The sequence below is a fragment of the Zonotrichia albicollis genome, chromosome 6 (assembly GCF_047830755.1).
Source record: "Zonotrichia albicollis isolate bZonAlb1 chromosome 6, bZonAlb1.hap1, whole genome shotgun sequence".
NCBI classification, from domain to species: domain Eukaryota; kingdom Metazoa; phylum Chordata; class Aves; order Passeriformes; family Passerellidae; genus Zonotrichia; species Zonotrichia albicollis.
In genome coordinates this window covers 33,651,942-33,665,349 of record NC_133824.1, presented here as the reverse complement: position 1 = coordinate 33,665,349, position 13,408 = coordinate 33,651,942, and the positions used below count along the sequence as shown (strand labels likewise).

Below are 13,408 nucleotides of genomic sequence, written 5' to 3'. Positions count from 1 at the left end.
GTCTTTCATCTCTACTCCCTTTACTCTTCAGTAGAGATTGTTGGTAAGGAGCAGTGGATAGAGAGGGAACCTGGGCAAGCCTGGCATCCAGCAGCAAAGGTCAGTAGAGATGCCTGAGCTCTGCCAGCACAAGAAGGTTTATTTCAGTCTGCAAAAATCATCCAAGCTTTCACTGACTGAAAGAGACCTTATCCCTCTGCAGAAGTCAAACAGCTTGGTTTAAATCATGCAACAATTCATGGAAGTGCCTTGTGAGCATGTTAAAACTGTTGTTTTGTTCAGTATTATAGCTAGCTGGGAGGTTTGGTCGGTGGTGTTTCTGGAGTGTGGTGGGAGTTGGCAAAAACTGCTTGGAACAGCAGTGTGTAATGAGACAGTGCCATGCTGGGTGAAGCTCAGGGATTTTTAAGCCTATAAAAATTCAGGAGAACATGCATTAATGCTATTGCTTGTTGTTGTAGCCTCTAGCAAGCAGATAGGGAGCTATTAAACCTCTCTGAATAGAACTAAGGGTGAGGGGGAATATCTGATAACTTCAGCTTGTATCAGTTGTACAAATTACTTGGAGGAGAGCAAGCACAGGCATAGCGTTTTAAAAAAGAAACAAACTACCAAATCAAACCAACAGGAACAGCAAAGCCCTCTCGACACACGTCAGTGTGTGTCTACCAAAAGGATACAGGTTTTCCTGCTGGCTGAACTATGCAAAGGGGAAGAAAGTGCCATGCTGGCCTGTAGTTGCATCCTGCCATGTAGGTTAGGCACTATTTGAAGTCAATGAACTTTTGATTGCTGTTTTGGCCAAAGCCTTGTCATTATAAACAAGCAGTTGTGCTGGTAGAGATGAATGGGTGTGAATAAACTTGTGTCTTGTTCCTGGTACCTTAGAGGGCCCAGTGATAGAAATGCACCTTATGATTCCACAGCAGCAATTTCTTATTATCCACCAATGAGTCCCCTCTGTGCTCAGCACTGAGACTGGCAGAGGCCCTTCACCAGCTCTGAAGCTGCACCTCAAAGCTAAATCTGCTCGTAGCAGATCCCACTGGTGATGCTGTGCTTTCCAAAGCGTTTGCAGCCTTGCCTCTGGAAGGCCAGCCAACATCACCACGGCTAGTGCTGGTCCTCCACTTTTTCTCTCAAATTCCCCAGCTGTGGCCAGGAATGCATAGCCCCTGCACCCTGCCAGCCCGGTGTTTTGTTGCAGATGAATGCGGTGGGACGGTCTGTAAACATTGCTGTGTGTTCTGATGGTGAATGTTTGCAAGCTGTTTGCACAGCGTTACTCATTTATCCCCCCCTGCCAGCCCCTCCAAGATCAGCCTCGGCTTTATCGCTCCCGATAAGCCGGTGTGTGATCCGAGGCACAGCCACCAGCCAGAGCCGAAGGCAGGCAGGAGTCCCGAGTGCATAGTTTGGGGGCAGCTCGGTTTCTTTCCTGATAAGCCCGAGCCTCTTGCGGCAGTACAGTGCACACTCCTTTTAAACTGTGATCATAATCCTCTTTGCAGCCGGCGCTGCTATCCCCACAGGAAGCATTAGCAATATCACAAAGTGCGGAGACTTCATTGTTTTCCCCTAATCTGCAAAGGGAACTGAGACAGGACAGAGGAAACTTTAACCTATTCCATGCCTCAGTGGCAAATAATTAGTTTCTTACTGAGTGAGAAAACGAGGGAAGCCTCTTAGTTAAGATAAAGTAAGCACAAGGCTCGCAGGCTTATCTTGCTCTGTGGAATTCGGGAAAGGACATGTCCTTGAATTCGCCTGTCTGGCGTGCCCGGATTTTGTATTTGGGAGTAATGAGTCTATGAGAGCTGCCCTAAGTGATTCTGGGTATGAGACACCTCTTGCCAGGAAATGCAGTAGCCATGCTTTTGTTTAAGGACCTGAACAAAAGGCTCTGGATGCTTAATAATGTGCAAATTTGGGTGGGTGGGATATGGAGAAGGTTAATAGGGCAGGCTAACAGAGGAGGAGCTGAGTTTGAGAGAGGAGGAGAAGAATGCCGAAGACATGGCAGCAGACAGAGGGAAGCAAAACAGAAAAGGCAGCCCCTTTTTGCCATGTTAAAGTTAACTTAGTCCCCACAGAGATTTTTGGGGTAAGTGTAAGCTGTGTCTGATGAAATAATATTTTCAGCCATGGCTGTGTGAGAGGTCACAGTGCAGCTCCGGGGGCAGTCGGTGTGCAAGTCTGAGTGCTGTGTACGTGCTGTGCAGACCCTGACCCATCACAAGGTGTGACTGGCTGTGAGGGTGCTTTTGTGGGTGGGAATTCACTTTGGGTCCGTGCTTCACCTTTGCACAACTCAGCAAGCTGCCTGTCATGAAATTTTTCTTGTCGTGCTTGGGTCTGAGGCTGGGCTGTGCTTTTGTTGAAAGGAAAAGCTGAAGTGGGGGGAGTTGCCCTGGCCTGGCGGGCACAGATCTGGAATGGCGAATGGTTTGCTTGTGCATGGGCTGCTTCTGTGAAAGTCCTTTAATCCAAAAGATGACAAGAGCAAAGGAACAAAAGAAAACACCCTCAAAAATAACATGAGATAAGGATCTGGAGAATTTGCTTTTTATTTTGCTCACGAGTCCCTGGAGACTTCTTCTTTTAAGGGAAGAAATGCAGCTTTCAAGGTCGAGCTTTTTTTTTTTTTATTTTGCTCCCCCAACCCCTCCCACCCCTCCCTTTTTCTTCAGACTTCAAAGGCAGTCAGCTGAGAGCTTCCTAGGAATGTTACATCTGTTCAGAGTAAACGTGGATTGGTAGAAATCCTTCCTCCAAAGTGTCCGAAATTTGTACACAAATTTTCTTGAGGCTGTGGTAAACAAAACCCAACCTCAGTGGGGTCAGGGCTGAGTGATGTGCAGTAGTGAAGGGTGGAAATCCGGCAAGTGAGAGTAGTGTTCTGCAGAGGCATTTAATTTAGACACAAGTGGGGTATTTTTCTTGATGCCTTAATAGAAAACAGTTTAATGTCTGTTCCTTTTAATAAAATTGTTTCAGAAATTGAAACTGTACAAATGGACTGAAATGTGAACCCATGCTTGGCCACTCCTCCTCAAAGCCTGCTTGTGCTAGCTGTGTACCTGCTGGCATACCTGCCTTATCAGTTTGCTTTCAATCTTCATCTGTGTATCAAAGAGTGAAATCAAAATTTTGCTTTTTGGGTCTAGTGCTTGGTCCTTCACCAGTTGATCCAAAACCTATTGGCAGTGGAGGGGCCTTAGATCAGGGACTTGATATGACACAGAAAATGTCACTAAGCCTGGAGGATACAGCAGGTGGATGTAGGAACTGGACTTAGTTTAACACTGCTTTGCCTGTTATGGATGGGAATTTATTGCTGATTTTGATGAAAGCTGATGAGTGGCGTTGCTGGGAACGTTTGGAAATCCTCTCCACAGTAGGACTGATGGACACGCTCAGGTCCCAGACAGCCTTGTGCATAACTGCCTCTTCACATCACAAAAGTGTAACTGAACTGTAAATGGTTTTCACACCAATTATTTCCCTCTTGTTTTTGAATAGATCCGGGAGGGGGGTTGTTTATCCCATTTCCCTGGTGCAGCTGAAACTCAGAGCAGCAAGCCTGTGCTGAAGCTGTTGTTTCCTCTGCGTGTTTCCCATAAGGAGGCCAAGGAGTGTGAGATTTGTGATTCAGTGTGTGGCTTTGTCACATGCCTACCCAGGATGAAGATGATAGAAATCTTGGTGCTATCTCACTTCAGGTTGGGTAAGTATATTATGTTTGTTGCTTTTGTGGGATTTTCTTTTAAACTAGGCTTCTTAAATGAAGAGCAGCAATATTTAAGCTTGTGTGTAAATAAGCAGAGAAACCTGGCTTCATCTTGTTTAATCTGTTTAACCTTCATCAACCCAAATATTTACTCTAGGCATTGACTATCCAGGCAGTGTAACTCTGATGCTAAAATTCATGCCCTGAGAATGCTGTAGATTGACTAATCCTGCAGAATTCCCCAAATCCCTGTCTGTATAAATAAACTTCCTATATGAAGGATTATAACTAAATGCTGTGAATTCAGATCAGCAAAGCAGTACAGCAGTTGGCCCATTTCTTCTGCTGCTTACTTATGTATTTTTATAAGGTTATTCATCTTGGTCTAGATAGATGTGTAAAGAAAACTGCAAATACTGAAGCACGATGCTGTCATATACTGGGTGAGGAAAGTTTAACCCTCTGCCTTTTATCAGTTTTCAAATCACCATCAGCTTGATTTACCCAGATTGTTGAAATTGTTATTCCTTTCGGGTATGGTATTTCTGGTGAATCTGTGGGGTGTCTTTTTTGGTCTTTAACCTCTTCCTGCAATCGTGCAATGTAAGGGGTTCATTAAAAGGTACCAGCTCCGTTGTTGAGGGTGTCCCCACCCCTCCACAGGCACATTCCCAGCTGCAGAGCAGAGCCTGCAGCATCCGGATTTACCAGCCTTAAAGCTGACATCTCAGGGCTGCTGTGCCGTGCCCACTGCAGGCAATACTCACAAGACCCTGTGTAAACCTCTTGGTATAGGCATGGTGCAAGCAACCTTCTGAGCAGCTAGGCTTCTGTCCTGTTACTGTATTAATTATCTGTCTTTGTGAGAATAAAGGGAAGACTTATTTGGGATCCTTATCTCGGAGAAGTTCTCTTAATATCCCATCATGTTGCCCTGTCTATTACTGTTCATTGTTCCAGACGTGTGAAGGCAATAAACACTCTGGGGACAGGAGTTAATTTGGCTGTTTTAAATGGAATAATTAAAAACAATGAGATCAAGTTACAGAAGTACAATCAAAACCGTTAATGGAGGATTTCACAGCAGTATTGGTCATTAGGTTCATGAGAAGCTAATTTGTACTTTCTGAGAATTTTGAGAGTAGATTTGAAAAAATTAAATAACACAAGAGCCAACAGGATGAAATTGTTCCCTATTGGCAGGGAAGGGTCCCAGCCAGTTTTACTCTGTTTTTTGCTTTCAAGATTCTAACAGTTGGAGACCAGAGGGAACAAGTTGCTCAGCTGCTGCAATATCAGGAACATGTCTAGCCTGGAACCTGTGCTGTTCATGGTCACTGGGTCCTGACAGATAATTCTCTTTGCTGCTCTTCTCTTTGCTCATCCCTGCCCAAAGAACTCGCAGGGGAAGAATTTCACCTTACTTTACTTGCCAACAGGCTCCATAGGGAAATTCCTTCCCTGTCCCATGCTGGGTTAGTCAGAATTTAACAGTGTATCTGGGTAAGAATCACTGCAGTTAGGCCGCTAATCTCATTTCTATCCTCAGATAAGATTGTTATCAGAGTAATTGTCTGTTTGCTCCCCCTTCTGAGTCTAATCAGAGTGGATTGTACCAGTACCTCCTGGGGCAGAGGAACTTGGATGTTGATTACTCTCAAAAGAAAGAGAAAATCCTCAATGTATATTTAATATAAACTTCAGTTTTGTTAGATGTTCACTGGAAAATCATCTGGAAATAACTTGCTCAGACGTGTCTTGGGCTTTTCACAGCAATATATTTGTTCTGGTTTAGAGTCCAAGTTTAGTCAGTCAAGTGCATGTAGTGCATGATGTGGTGAGTTTTTCAACAGATAATGCTGTGCACCAGCAAAACTGGTATTTTCTCAAGCCCTGGGCCAGAGCAAGTTCATGTCTGCAGAGAATGCATACTCTTAGGTGCTGCAGCCAGCAAATAAATCTGAACAATTAGTGCTTTTCCCCTTATTTCAAAGCAAATTGCAGGAGTGGGTGGATTTTGCTGGTGGGCATAAAGGAGACTCAAAGATATTAACTTTTCATATATATCCTTCAAGTTGGGACTAGAATTTGTCTCTTGATGTGCTTACCTGAGGAAATGTGCTGTTTGGTCTCTCTGTGGGAGTGAGCAAACCACAGGTAACGCAGCACTCCAGTGAGATACAGAAATGGTGTGTGCTGCCCGTGGTACAGGGTGAGAAAACTGAGACTCAGAGGTACCATAGGCTGCTATGGGAGCTGCCAAAGCAGAGCTGTGCAGATAAGGTCTGTGCCAGAGCCACACTGCCAGTGGGTGCTCCTGATTTCTGGTCTGGATTGCCATCTCCCAGCTCCAATCACCAGCACTGCAGGGAAAACAAGACGTGGAGCTGCCCTTAGTGGTGTTGCTGCTGTGGAGATGATGTCTGGCTTGATCAGACCTGTGTCCCTGGATGGTTTGAAGATTCTCTAGAGCTTTCGAGTGTGATACCTAAAGCAAGCTCAAAGGGCAAGGGCATGCAACTGAGGAGAGTTTTCAGAGCTGCTGAACTTGCCTGGCTTGTGTGTGAGAACCACTGAGACTGATTCAATCAGGTTTAAAGGATGTTGAATGAAGAACATTCTTTCAGGCACAGGCAAATTTCATTTTGGGGACCTTGAATTTGGTATGACCACAGCTGCTTCTAGCCTAATGTGTGCTTAGTGTGGATATTCTCTGTGAGTTTTACTGCATACTTTGCTGCTTCCTGCTCCATTAGACTTCAAATGACTAATTGTAGTGGTAGTTTCATGGCTACAGTGTCCCTTTCAGCAGAAACTGTAACCACTTTCCATTTGCTGGATGACTTAACTGATGTTTCTTTCTACAAAGAGAGAAACAGACTTGCAGAAAGAGAGGAAGAGAGATAAAATGAGATGGAAAAGCTGTTTTCATCTTTGCCTATATTGCACTTAAGAGGTGCCAGGGACAGTGTTTAGAAAAGTGCTTCTGGACCTGGAAGTGATACAATGGTATCAGGACAACCAGTAAACAGAGCCTTAGATGTGTAGGGTGCTGTGGCCATCTTACTGCCTCCAGAACTCGAGTTTGCATCTCCACACAAAGCTGCAATATCGACTAACTTGGACCTAGCTGTGGTGTGTTTGACTTGGCCCTGCTGAACATGCCACAGGTATCAGTGTCCAGCAGTAGTGCTTGTGGTCTTGAGGGCCCCTTTCTATGGTTTGTGTCCTCATGCTAAGGATTTTTTTTTTTTCCCTTTTTCCAGTACATGTGTTGCTTATGGTTTTTTGGGGGTTTTGTTGTTGTTTTTTGTTGTGCAGTTATGTTTTGTTTTTTCACTTGAAGCATATTTTTGGCACCCCTTGGTCCTTTAATGGGCTCTCATGTTATCAGACACCGAAGCTCTACATACATTAGCTGTGCTTTGTTATCTGGATTTCTTTGTGAGCCATTCATATTCCAGGATCTTGTCTCCAGCTGTTCTTTCTCTGTAATGATCCTGAGGAGAGTGTTGTAATTTACTCAGCTTCTTCTGCTGGCAGAGCACTCCGGAGCCATCCCTGATTGGATGCATCTCTGCCCATGTTGAGGGTGAAGTTGCACATTAAGGAGCTGTTGGCTGATTTATGAAAAGCATGCTTTTGGAGGCTGGGAGCAGATTTCTCTGGAGGGGCTGGTGAGCTGCAGTCCCTGCCTGCTCCTTTTCTCCAGCGCTGGCCCTGTGCAGTGCCCACAGCTCAGGATATAACCCTGTGTCTGCTCCCTCCCCTCCCTCAGCTCATGGCTCCATCTGCCCTCTTTATTGCTACCTTCCCATCTGGCACCCACTGCTCTGCTTATCCTGTCCATAGTAATGATTTTTGATGCCATAACTTTAAATATCAGTCTATAGCCCCTTCGTGCTGGACCTTGTACTGACCCACCAGTTTTCAGAGTGGGGAATCACAGTTACTCTTTAGCAAAATTACAAGGCTGGGCTTTGAATCCTTTAAGGTACCTGTCCCTGTCTAATCTGGGCATTCTCTAATGGGGTCTACCCTGAAAATTTATGGAAGTACTTCACTAAACCAAACACTAGCAAAATAAGTGGAGCATGAACCTGTCTTAAGTTACTACTATGGCTTCTGTCAGCTACCATAAAAAGCTTTTCTAGACTCTATTAACAAGAGATGTCACCGAGCTGTCAGGCCAGACTGTCAGCCTGGTCTTGCCATGCTCAGGAGTACAGGATGTGACTGAGGAGTTCCTCGGTTGGAGTTGATCTGAGGACAACTCTCTCCCTTGACGCCTCCAACTGCTATGCTGCCTTTCAGCAGCAGTTGGAGATGCTGAGATAGTTGAGAATTCACCATAAACAAGTTCTACTTAGAATAGGCATGCACAGTGTGAATAGGGGTAACAAGTCTTGATAAGCAGGAATTTTAAGAGAGAATACATAGAGAGATTTATTGTTGAGGCCAACAACAAATCCATGTGGGAGGCATAGTATGAAATAGCAGAAAATAAAAGAGTGAGAAGAAATATTTTACTTGTAACCTCTTAGATATGTTGCAGGGAGATTTGTCTTCATTTATCTATGATAATGATCTTTATTTGCTTGAATTAATCCTCAGAGGATCTGTGAGAACTATGGACAAACTTTATATGCATACACACCAATTCAGTTAAGATGGCTCCAGCTTGGAGCTTGGTAGAAGAACTACAGCTGATTTCAGTGAGAGCTACAGAAGGCTCTTGCCTGCTTTTGAAAGAGAACTCGAGAAGAAATTATTTTGTGTAGGTGGGCGCTTGAGTCCTACAACACACTTTCTTTACAGAAGTTGCCTTTTTCCCTTAAAGCATAAAGGTCAGGAGAGAGGAAATACGTTTTCAACTAATTACAGGGAGGCATCAACAGCACATGGGAAAACACAGGGAACAGAAAACGGTTCAGGTGATCTGGGGAGTCAGGATTCCTTTGAAGTAAAGCCAAATGTAAACTTTCTGGTTACAACGTGTCATGGTCTTTCCAGGCGGAGTTTCTAGCCTTGCTTCCGATTAAGCACATCATGTGAATATTTAAGACTGACTTGTGCCTTTGGGTGTTTCTCAAACGACAGTTGCTAAAGAACCCTCCTTTCTTCTGTTGAATACTAGAAAGGGACCCAGTTTATCTTGTTTTTCCAGATTTATTTCTCTTCCATTGCTTGCAGCAGTTTAGGTCTGTTAGTAGTATCACAGCAGTGGTGGATCACAGCACTGGCAATATTTGCAGCCCCACAGATCACAGTTTGTTCCAAGTGAATGTCTTGGCCACTTGAGCTCTGTTCCAAGAGAATTGTGGCAGAGAAAGTCTTAATGGAGCCCTGTCTTCCTCCTGTGTCCTTCTGCAGGGATCATGATTGCTGCCATTATTATTAGTACTGAAGCCTCCATAGGTTAAACACCACAGCTAGAAGTTTCAAGTGAAGCTCTGGCTTCCCAGAGATAGGAGTACTGGTAAAACGTGGCTGTGGGTCCCAAAATCATCCAGCTTTGACTTGGACACAGTTTGTAGGAGAATTCTTCAGTAGTAGGGAGAAGACTGATGCTCTGACAGACTTCTGAATTAGAAATGCTAGACTAGAAGTTCCCCCAGAACCTTTCAGTAAGGTCCCTGATTCCTCCAGTAATTTCTGTGCTCTGTTTTCTGCTCTTGCTGCCTTTGAGACTTGTACCTGAACAAAGACTTTGTTCACCCCATTCAATTGTAAAAATTGGCAGCTCGGTTCCTGATGGCTTTTTGCTTCATATTTGCTGCTGCTTCCCATCAGCAACAGCAGTAAAGTGCCATGGGGTGAAAATCAACACTAATTTGGGAGTTAGATTGCCTGTGTAATAAGCTTCTCTGTTATTCTTTGGCAGGAGCAACAGCTAATATAAATTTTTTACTGTCACTTTTGCATGGGCCATGTACCAGCGTCAAAGTTAATCCCTCAAAATTATGTTCCATTATAAATCTCTCTTCACAGATGAAGTGAGTGCAATTAGGCAGAGAGGTACAGAAACATTACCAAACAAAAAAAGCTCTGAAGGGCAAAAACAGTCTCCCTGTGCATCACAAAATGATGTAACACCTTGCCAGTGACCTCCAGAATACAGAAGCTCCTTGGCCACAGTGTTCTTAGGGCTTGTTTGGCAGTGAAAATATGTCAGTTTTCTCTTATTTCTTTTCATGCAGTAACACACAGAATGTTTAATGTCATTATTCCTGCCTGAGCCCTGGGAATTCAGAAAAGATCATCAAGACCTGAGTAATAGGCTGAAAAAATCCCCAGCATATATAATTAGAGATTATTCTTTTGATGTTTGGGTTGATTTTGAGGTTTGTTTTTTATCAGGTAACTCTTGGGTAACCCTCTGTATACAGAACAACTTCCCTGCTTTCATGAATGTCAAAGACTCTCAAGGTTTAAATATACTGGTGTGGTTAAATCACTTTCATTTTTTAAGTTTCATGTTGAATTCTTTTTCATTAGAGAAAATGAAAATATCCGTTTACTGTAACATTCTGAATACTCTGGGCAGGGCTGTACAATGTTGGACTTCTTACACCCAATTTAGAAACCCAGCTTAAAATTTGTGTCTGCTGAAAGATCCTTCTTTCCCCTTTTTATAAGGAGATAAGTGCCTTGCTTCCTGGGGGTGAGGTTTTTTCTCTTTTTTTTTCTCTTTTTTTTTCCCTCTTTTTTCCTTTTTTTTTTGTTTTGGGAGGATTTTGTTTGTTTGTTTTTTATTTTCCTTATTTTTTTGGATTTTGTGTTGTTTGTTTGGTTTTTGTTATTTTTGTTTGGGTTTTTTTTGTTTTCCCTTCTGGAATAATCCTTAAATATATTAAATTAAGGTCCATTTCTATTCTTAGGGAACACAAGCTCTCTTAGATCCTGATTGGTTTTTTTTTTGAGTGCTGAGCAAATCTATCAAGTTTACATTGAGAATGCACTGTCTGTGCAGAGAAGTGAGAAGTTTGTTCCAAGGTACAGTAGGGAGAGTGCCCTATTAAAAGTCCCACATGTGTGTGGCTACATGCATTATCTACCCTTTTTTAAGTGTGAAGCTTTAGAGACATTGCACATCTGCTATAAAGTCATTGAACTTTACTCAAACTTTTAAGATCAAAAATGATGATAATATTTTGCTGTACTTTCTGTTCGCGGCAAACATTCTGAAAGGTCTTACTTTGAGCAATATTTATTATTTCAGTTTGAATTTGATAGAAATAATTTCAGAAAATCTGCAAAAATGTCTCTGCTTACATGGCAGTCAAACATGAGTTACAATGCCGAGACAAGGATGAGGTAGACATGAGAAGCTGCATCCAGTTTTTGTCATAAAAAGCTCAACACAATAATCTGGTTTGCCAGAGAAAGCGAGAAAGCTCCTTTATTTTGATCATATCTGGTCTGTTGAGCAAATGTGGGATATAAATTTATAAATGAGAATGGCTTGCACATGAAGTACTTACTATTCTGCACATCAGTTATCCGTCATCTTGTTAAATTCAAGAGTACTAAAGGTTTGCTTGGCGTGCTCTTGGCTCTGTTCTATCCTCCTCCATGGCAAGAGGGTATGTGTGTCCTCCTCTTAACCTCCAGAGGCTCAAGCCTCCTTCAGGCTGCTGTTTTCTCTGAACTGGGCAAGCAATCATCACTGATCCTTCTTGAGAATCCAGTGGCTGCTCACTCCAGAAAAGCCTCCTTGACTCCTCTTGCTGTGTTTTGTCGAGTACCAGGGCGAGCTTGCAGCAAATGATTACAGCCTGCATGTGCTGTTCTTCTCCACTTTGCCTATGAGTTTTCTCAAAGTGTTTTCTCCAAGCATGCTAAAATGTCTAAAGAAAGGGTCAAAGTTCTTTATATTAGAGTAAAATTGGGTTGAAGTTCTTTTTCTGTTAGAGTAAAACAGGGCTGAGGTCACTACCCAGTTCTTACTGTTGTCAATTATGACTTACTGCATCTTTTGTCAGCTACATGTGAGAAAAGTGTAGGGAAACTAACTGGGGTTTTTGTAGTTGATAAAATCTCCAACTGTGGCACTGAACTACAGAGTAAAAAGCCGACTAACAATGCACTGACGTCAGGCTGCCTTGATGTGACTGAGAGAGTTTTTGTCTGCGAAGACAAATACTGGAATAAATCACTAACTGGGTTTTAACAACTGTGGTGGTTTTGGCCTGGTTTCTGAACTTGGAGATAGACAAAGGATTGCAACACAGCATCTCATTTTCAATCTCTTTTGACCAACCAGCAACAGGGTCCTGTGTGTGCTGGGAGTCTACCAAGACACAAATCTTGACAAGGTCCAAACCAATTAATTACAGTTGATAGCTGATGCTGGAATATGGGCCATGTCAATCACAGGAATGGTCTCCTCCTGCTGCTGTACCAGAACAACTCCAGGCTGCTATTTGGGGTGGCAGAGAGAGTTCAGCTGCCTTCCACACCAGACAGCTTGAGTGGTGAATAGCTTTTGTACACAGAATCCATCGTCTCTCATGAGGGATGTGACTGTGAAGAAGCTGACTTCTGAAAACAAGCTTTCTGCAGATACTTTTTCCACCCAACAACAAAGGTCTTGTTTGGGAATGCTTTTTGGCTGCAGTCTTTGTGACGCCCCTGGGAAATGCACTGTGCATTTGACTTGCACTCACCAAAGGAAAAAGTGAAAGTAACACAGCTGTAGTGATTTACTATGAAGTTTTGAGGCTAATTGCCTCATATGTTTAATTAATAACTGACACATTCTGTCCCTCAAAGAGCTTGGAGAACTTCCATCTGGACCCCTAGTGATTACAGCCTGGAAGCCATCCCTGTAATTAAGGAGCAGGCTATAGGAGGCCTGTTCCCATTATGGGCAATTATTGTACTTGCTACTTTTCCCCTCCTTTCTTACAAAAGGACTCAGAAAATAGGGCTCAAAGACTAATCTGACATAAAACCCTGACTAAAGAGGTGCTTTGTGCTACACCATGGTAGAATGATGGGTTATGTTTTGGTGCCAGCACTCTTTTTTCCAACAGGCTGTCAGGGGACAGGTTCTCCAAAGAGCAAAATGTGCCTTACACCAAACTGAAGGACATCTTGGTCAATATTAACTGCCAGTGCAGGAGGATTTTTGCAAAGAACCAGGCAACTGAGTATTTCTACTATTACTTCTCTATCTCTCCCTCCCAACTTTAGACTTCCACTAGATTTGACAGCTGCTCATCTGCAGACTCTGGCTAGCTCAGGAGCCCTCAGAGTAGAGGATGCTGTGTCTTTAAGCCTTCCATACAGTGCTGAAATGTTATGACAGAGCATCTCACAGGGGGATGCGGTTTCCATGGCAACCCCACACTGTAAGATAAGCAAACTGGATTATTTTTTTTCCTGAGAGGTTCAAGAGCAAGGAAGGAATGAGGCGATCTGTCAGCAGGCAAGACTTGAAAAGAGGAAACCATGTTCATTAATCCTGTAGTCCTGGCTGCTTTGTGTTTTAATTAGAGAATGTTATTATGGCAGAAAGCATGGGTGCCTCACCCTGTTACGGGGTTTTGAGGACTTTTTTGTTTGAGGACTTTTTTATATCTCCAATTAATAAAGGGCAAGGCGTGGCTGGGGGGAAGGAGGAGTAAAGAAGATTTACTAAGGCATAAAATGAACTTCTGAAATAAAGAGCCT

The 13,408-nt window shown here is 43.2% G+C and overlaps 1 protein-coding gene across 8 annotated transcripts in view; it reads left to right on the top strand.

Annotated features, from left to right (window-relative positions):
* Nucleotides 1–13,408, top strand: part of TSPAN18 (tetraspanin 18) — a 119,155-nt gene that overhangs the window by 18,862 nt on the left and 86,885 nt on the right. Inside the window, exon 1 of one of the 8 annotated variants that reach the window (XM_014267499.3) lies at nt 3,619–3,727. The exons of the other annotated variants lie outside the window; for them this stretch is intronic. The gene's annotated coding sequence lies outside the window, so the exon portion shown is untranslated. Of the gene's footprint in view, nt 1–3,618; nt 3,728–13,408 lie in introns of those variants that run through there. 8 annotated transcript variants of the gene reach the window in all.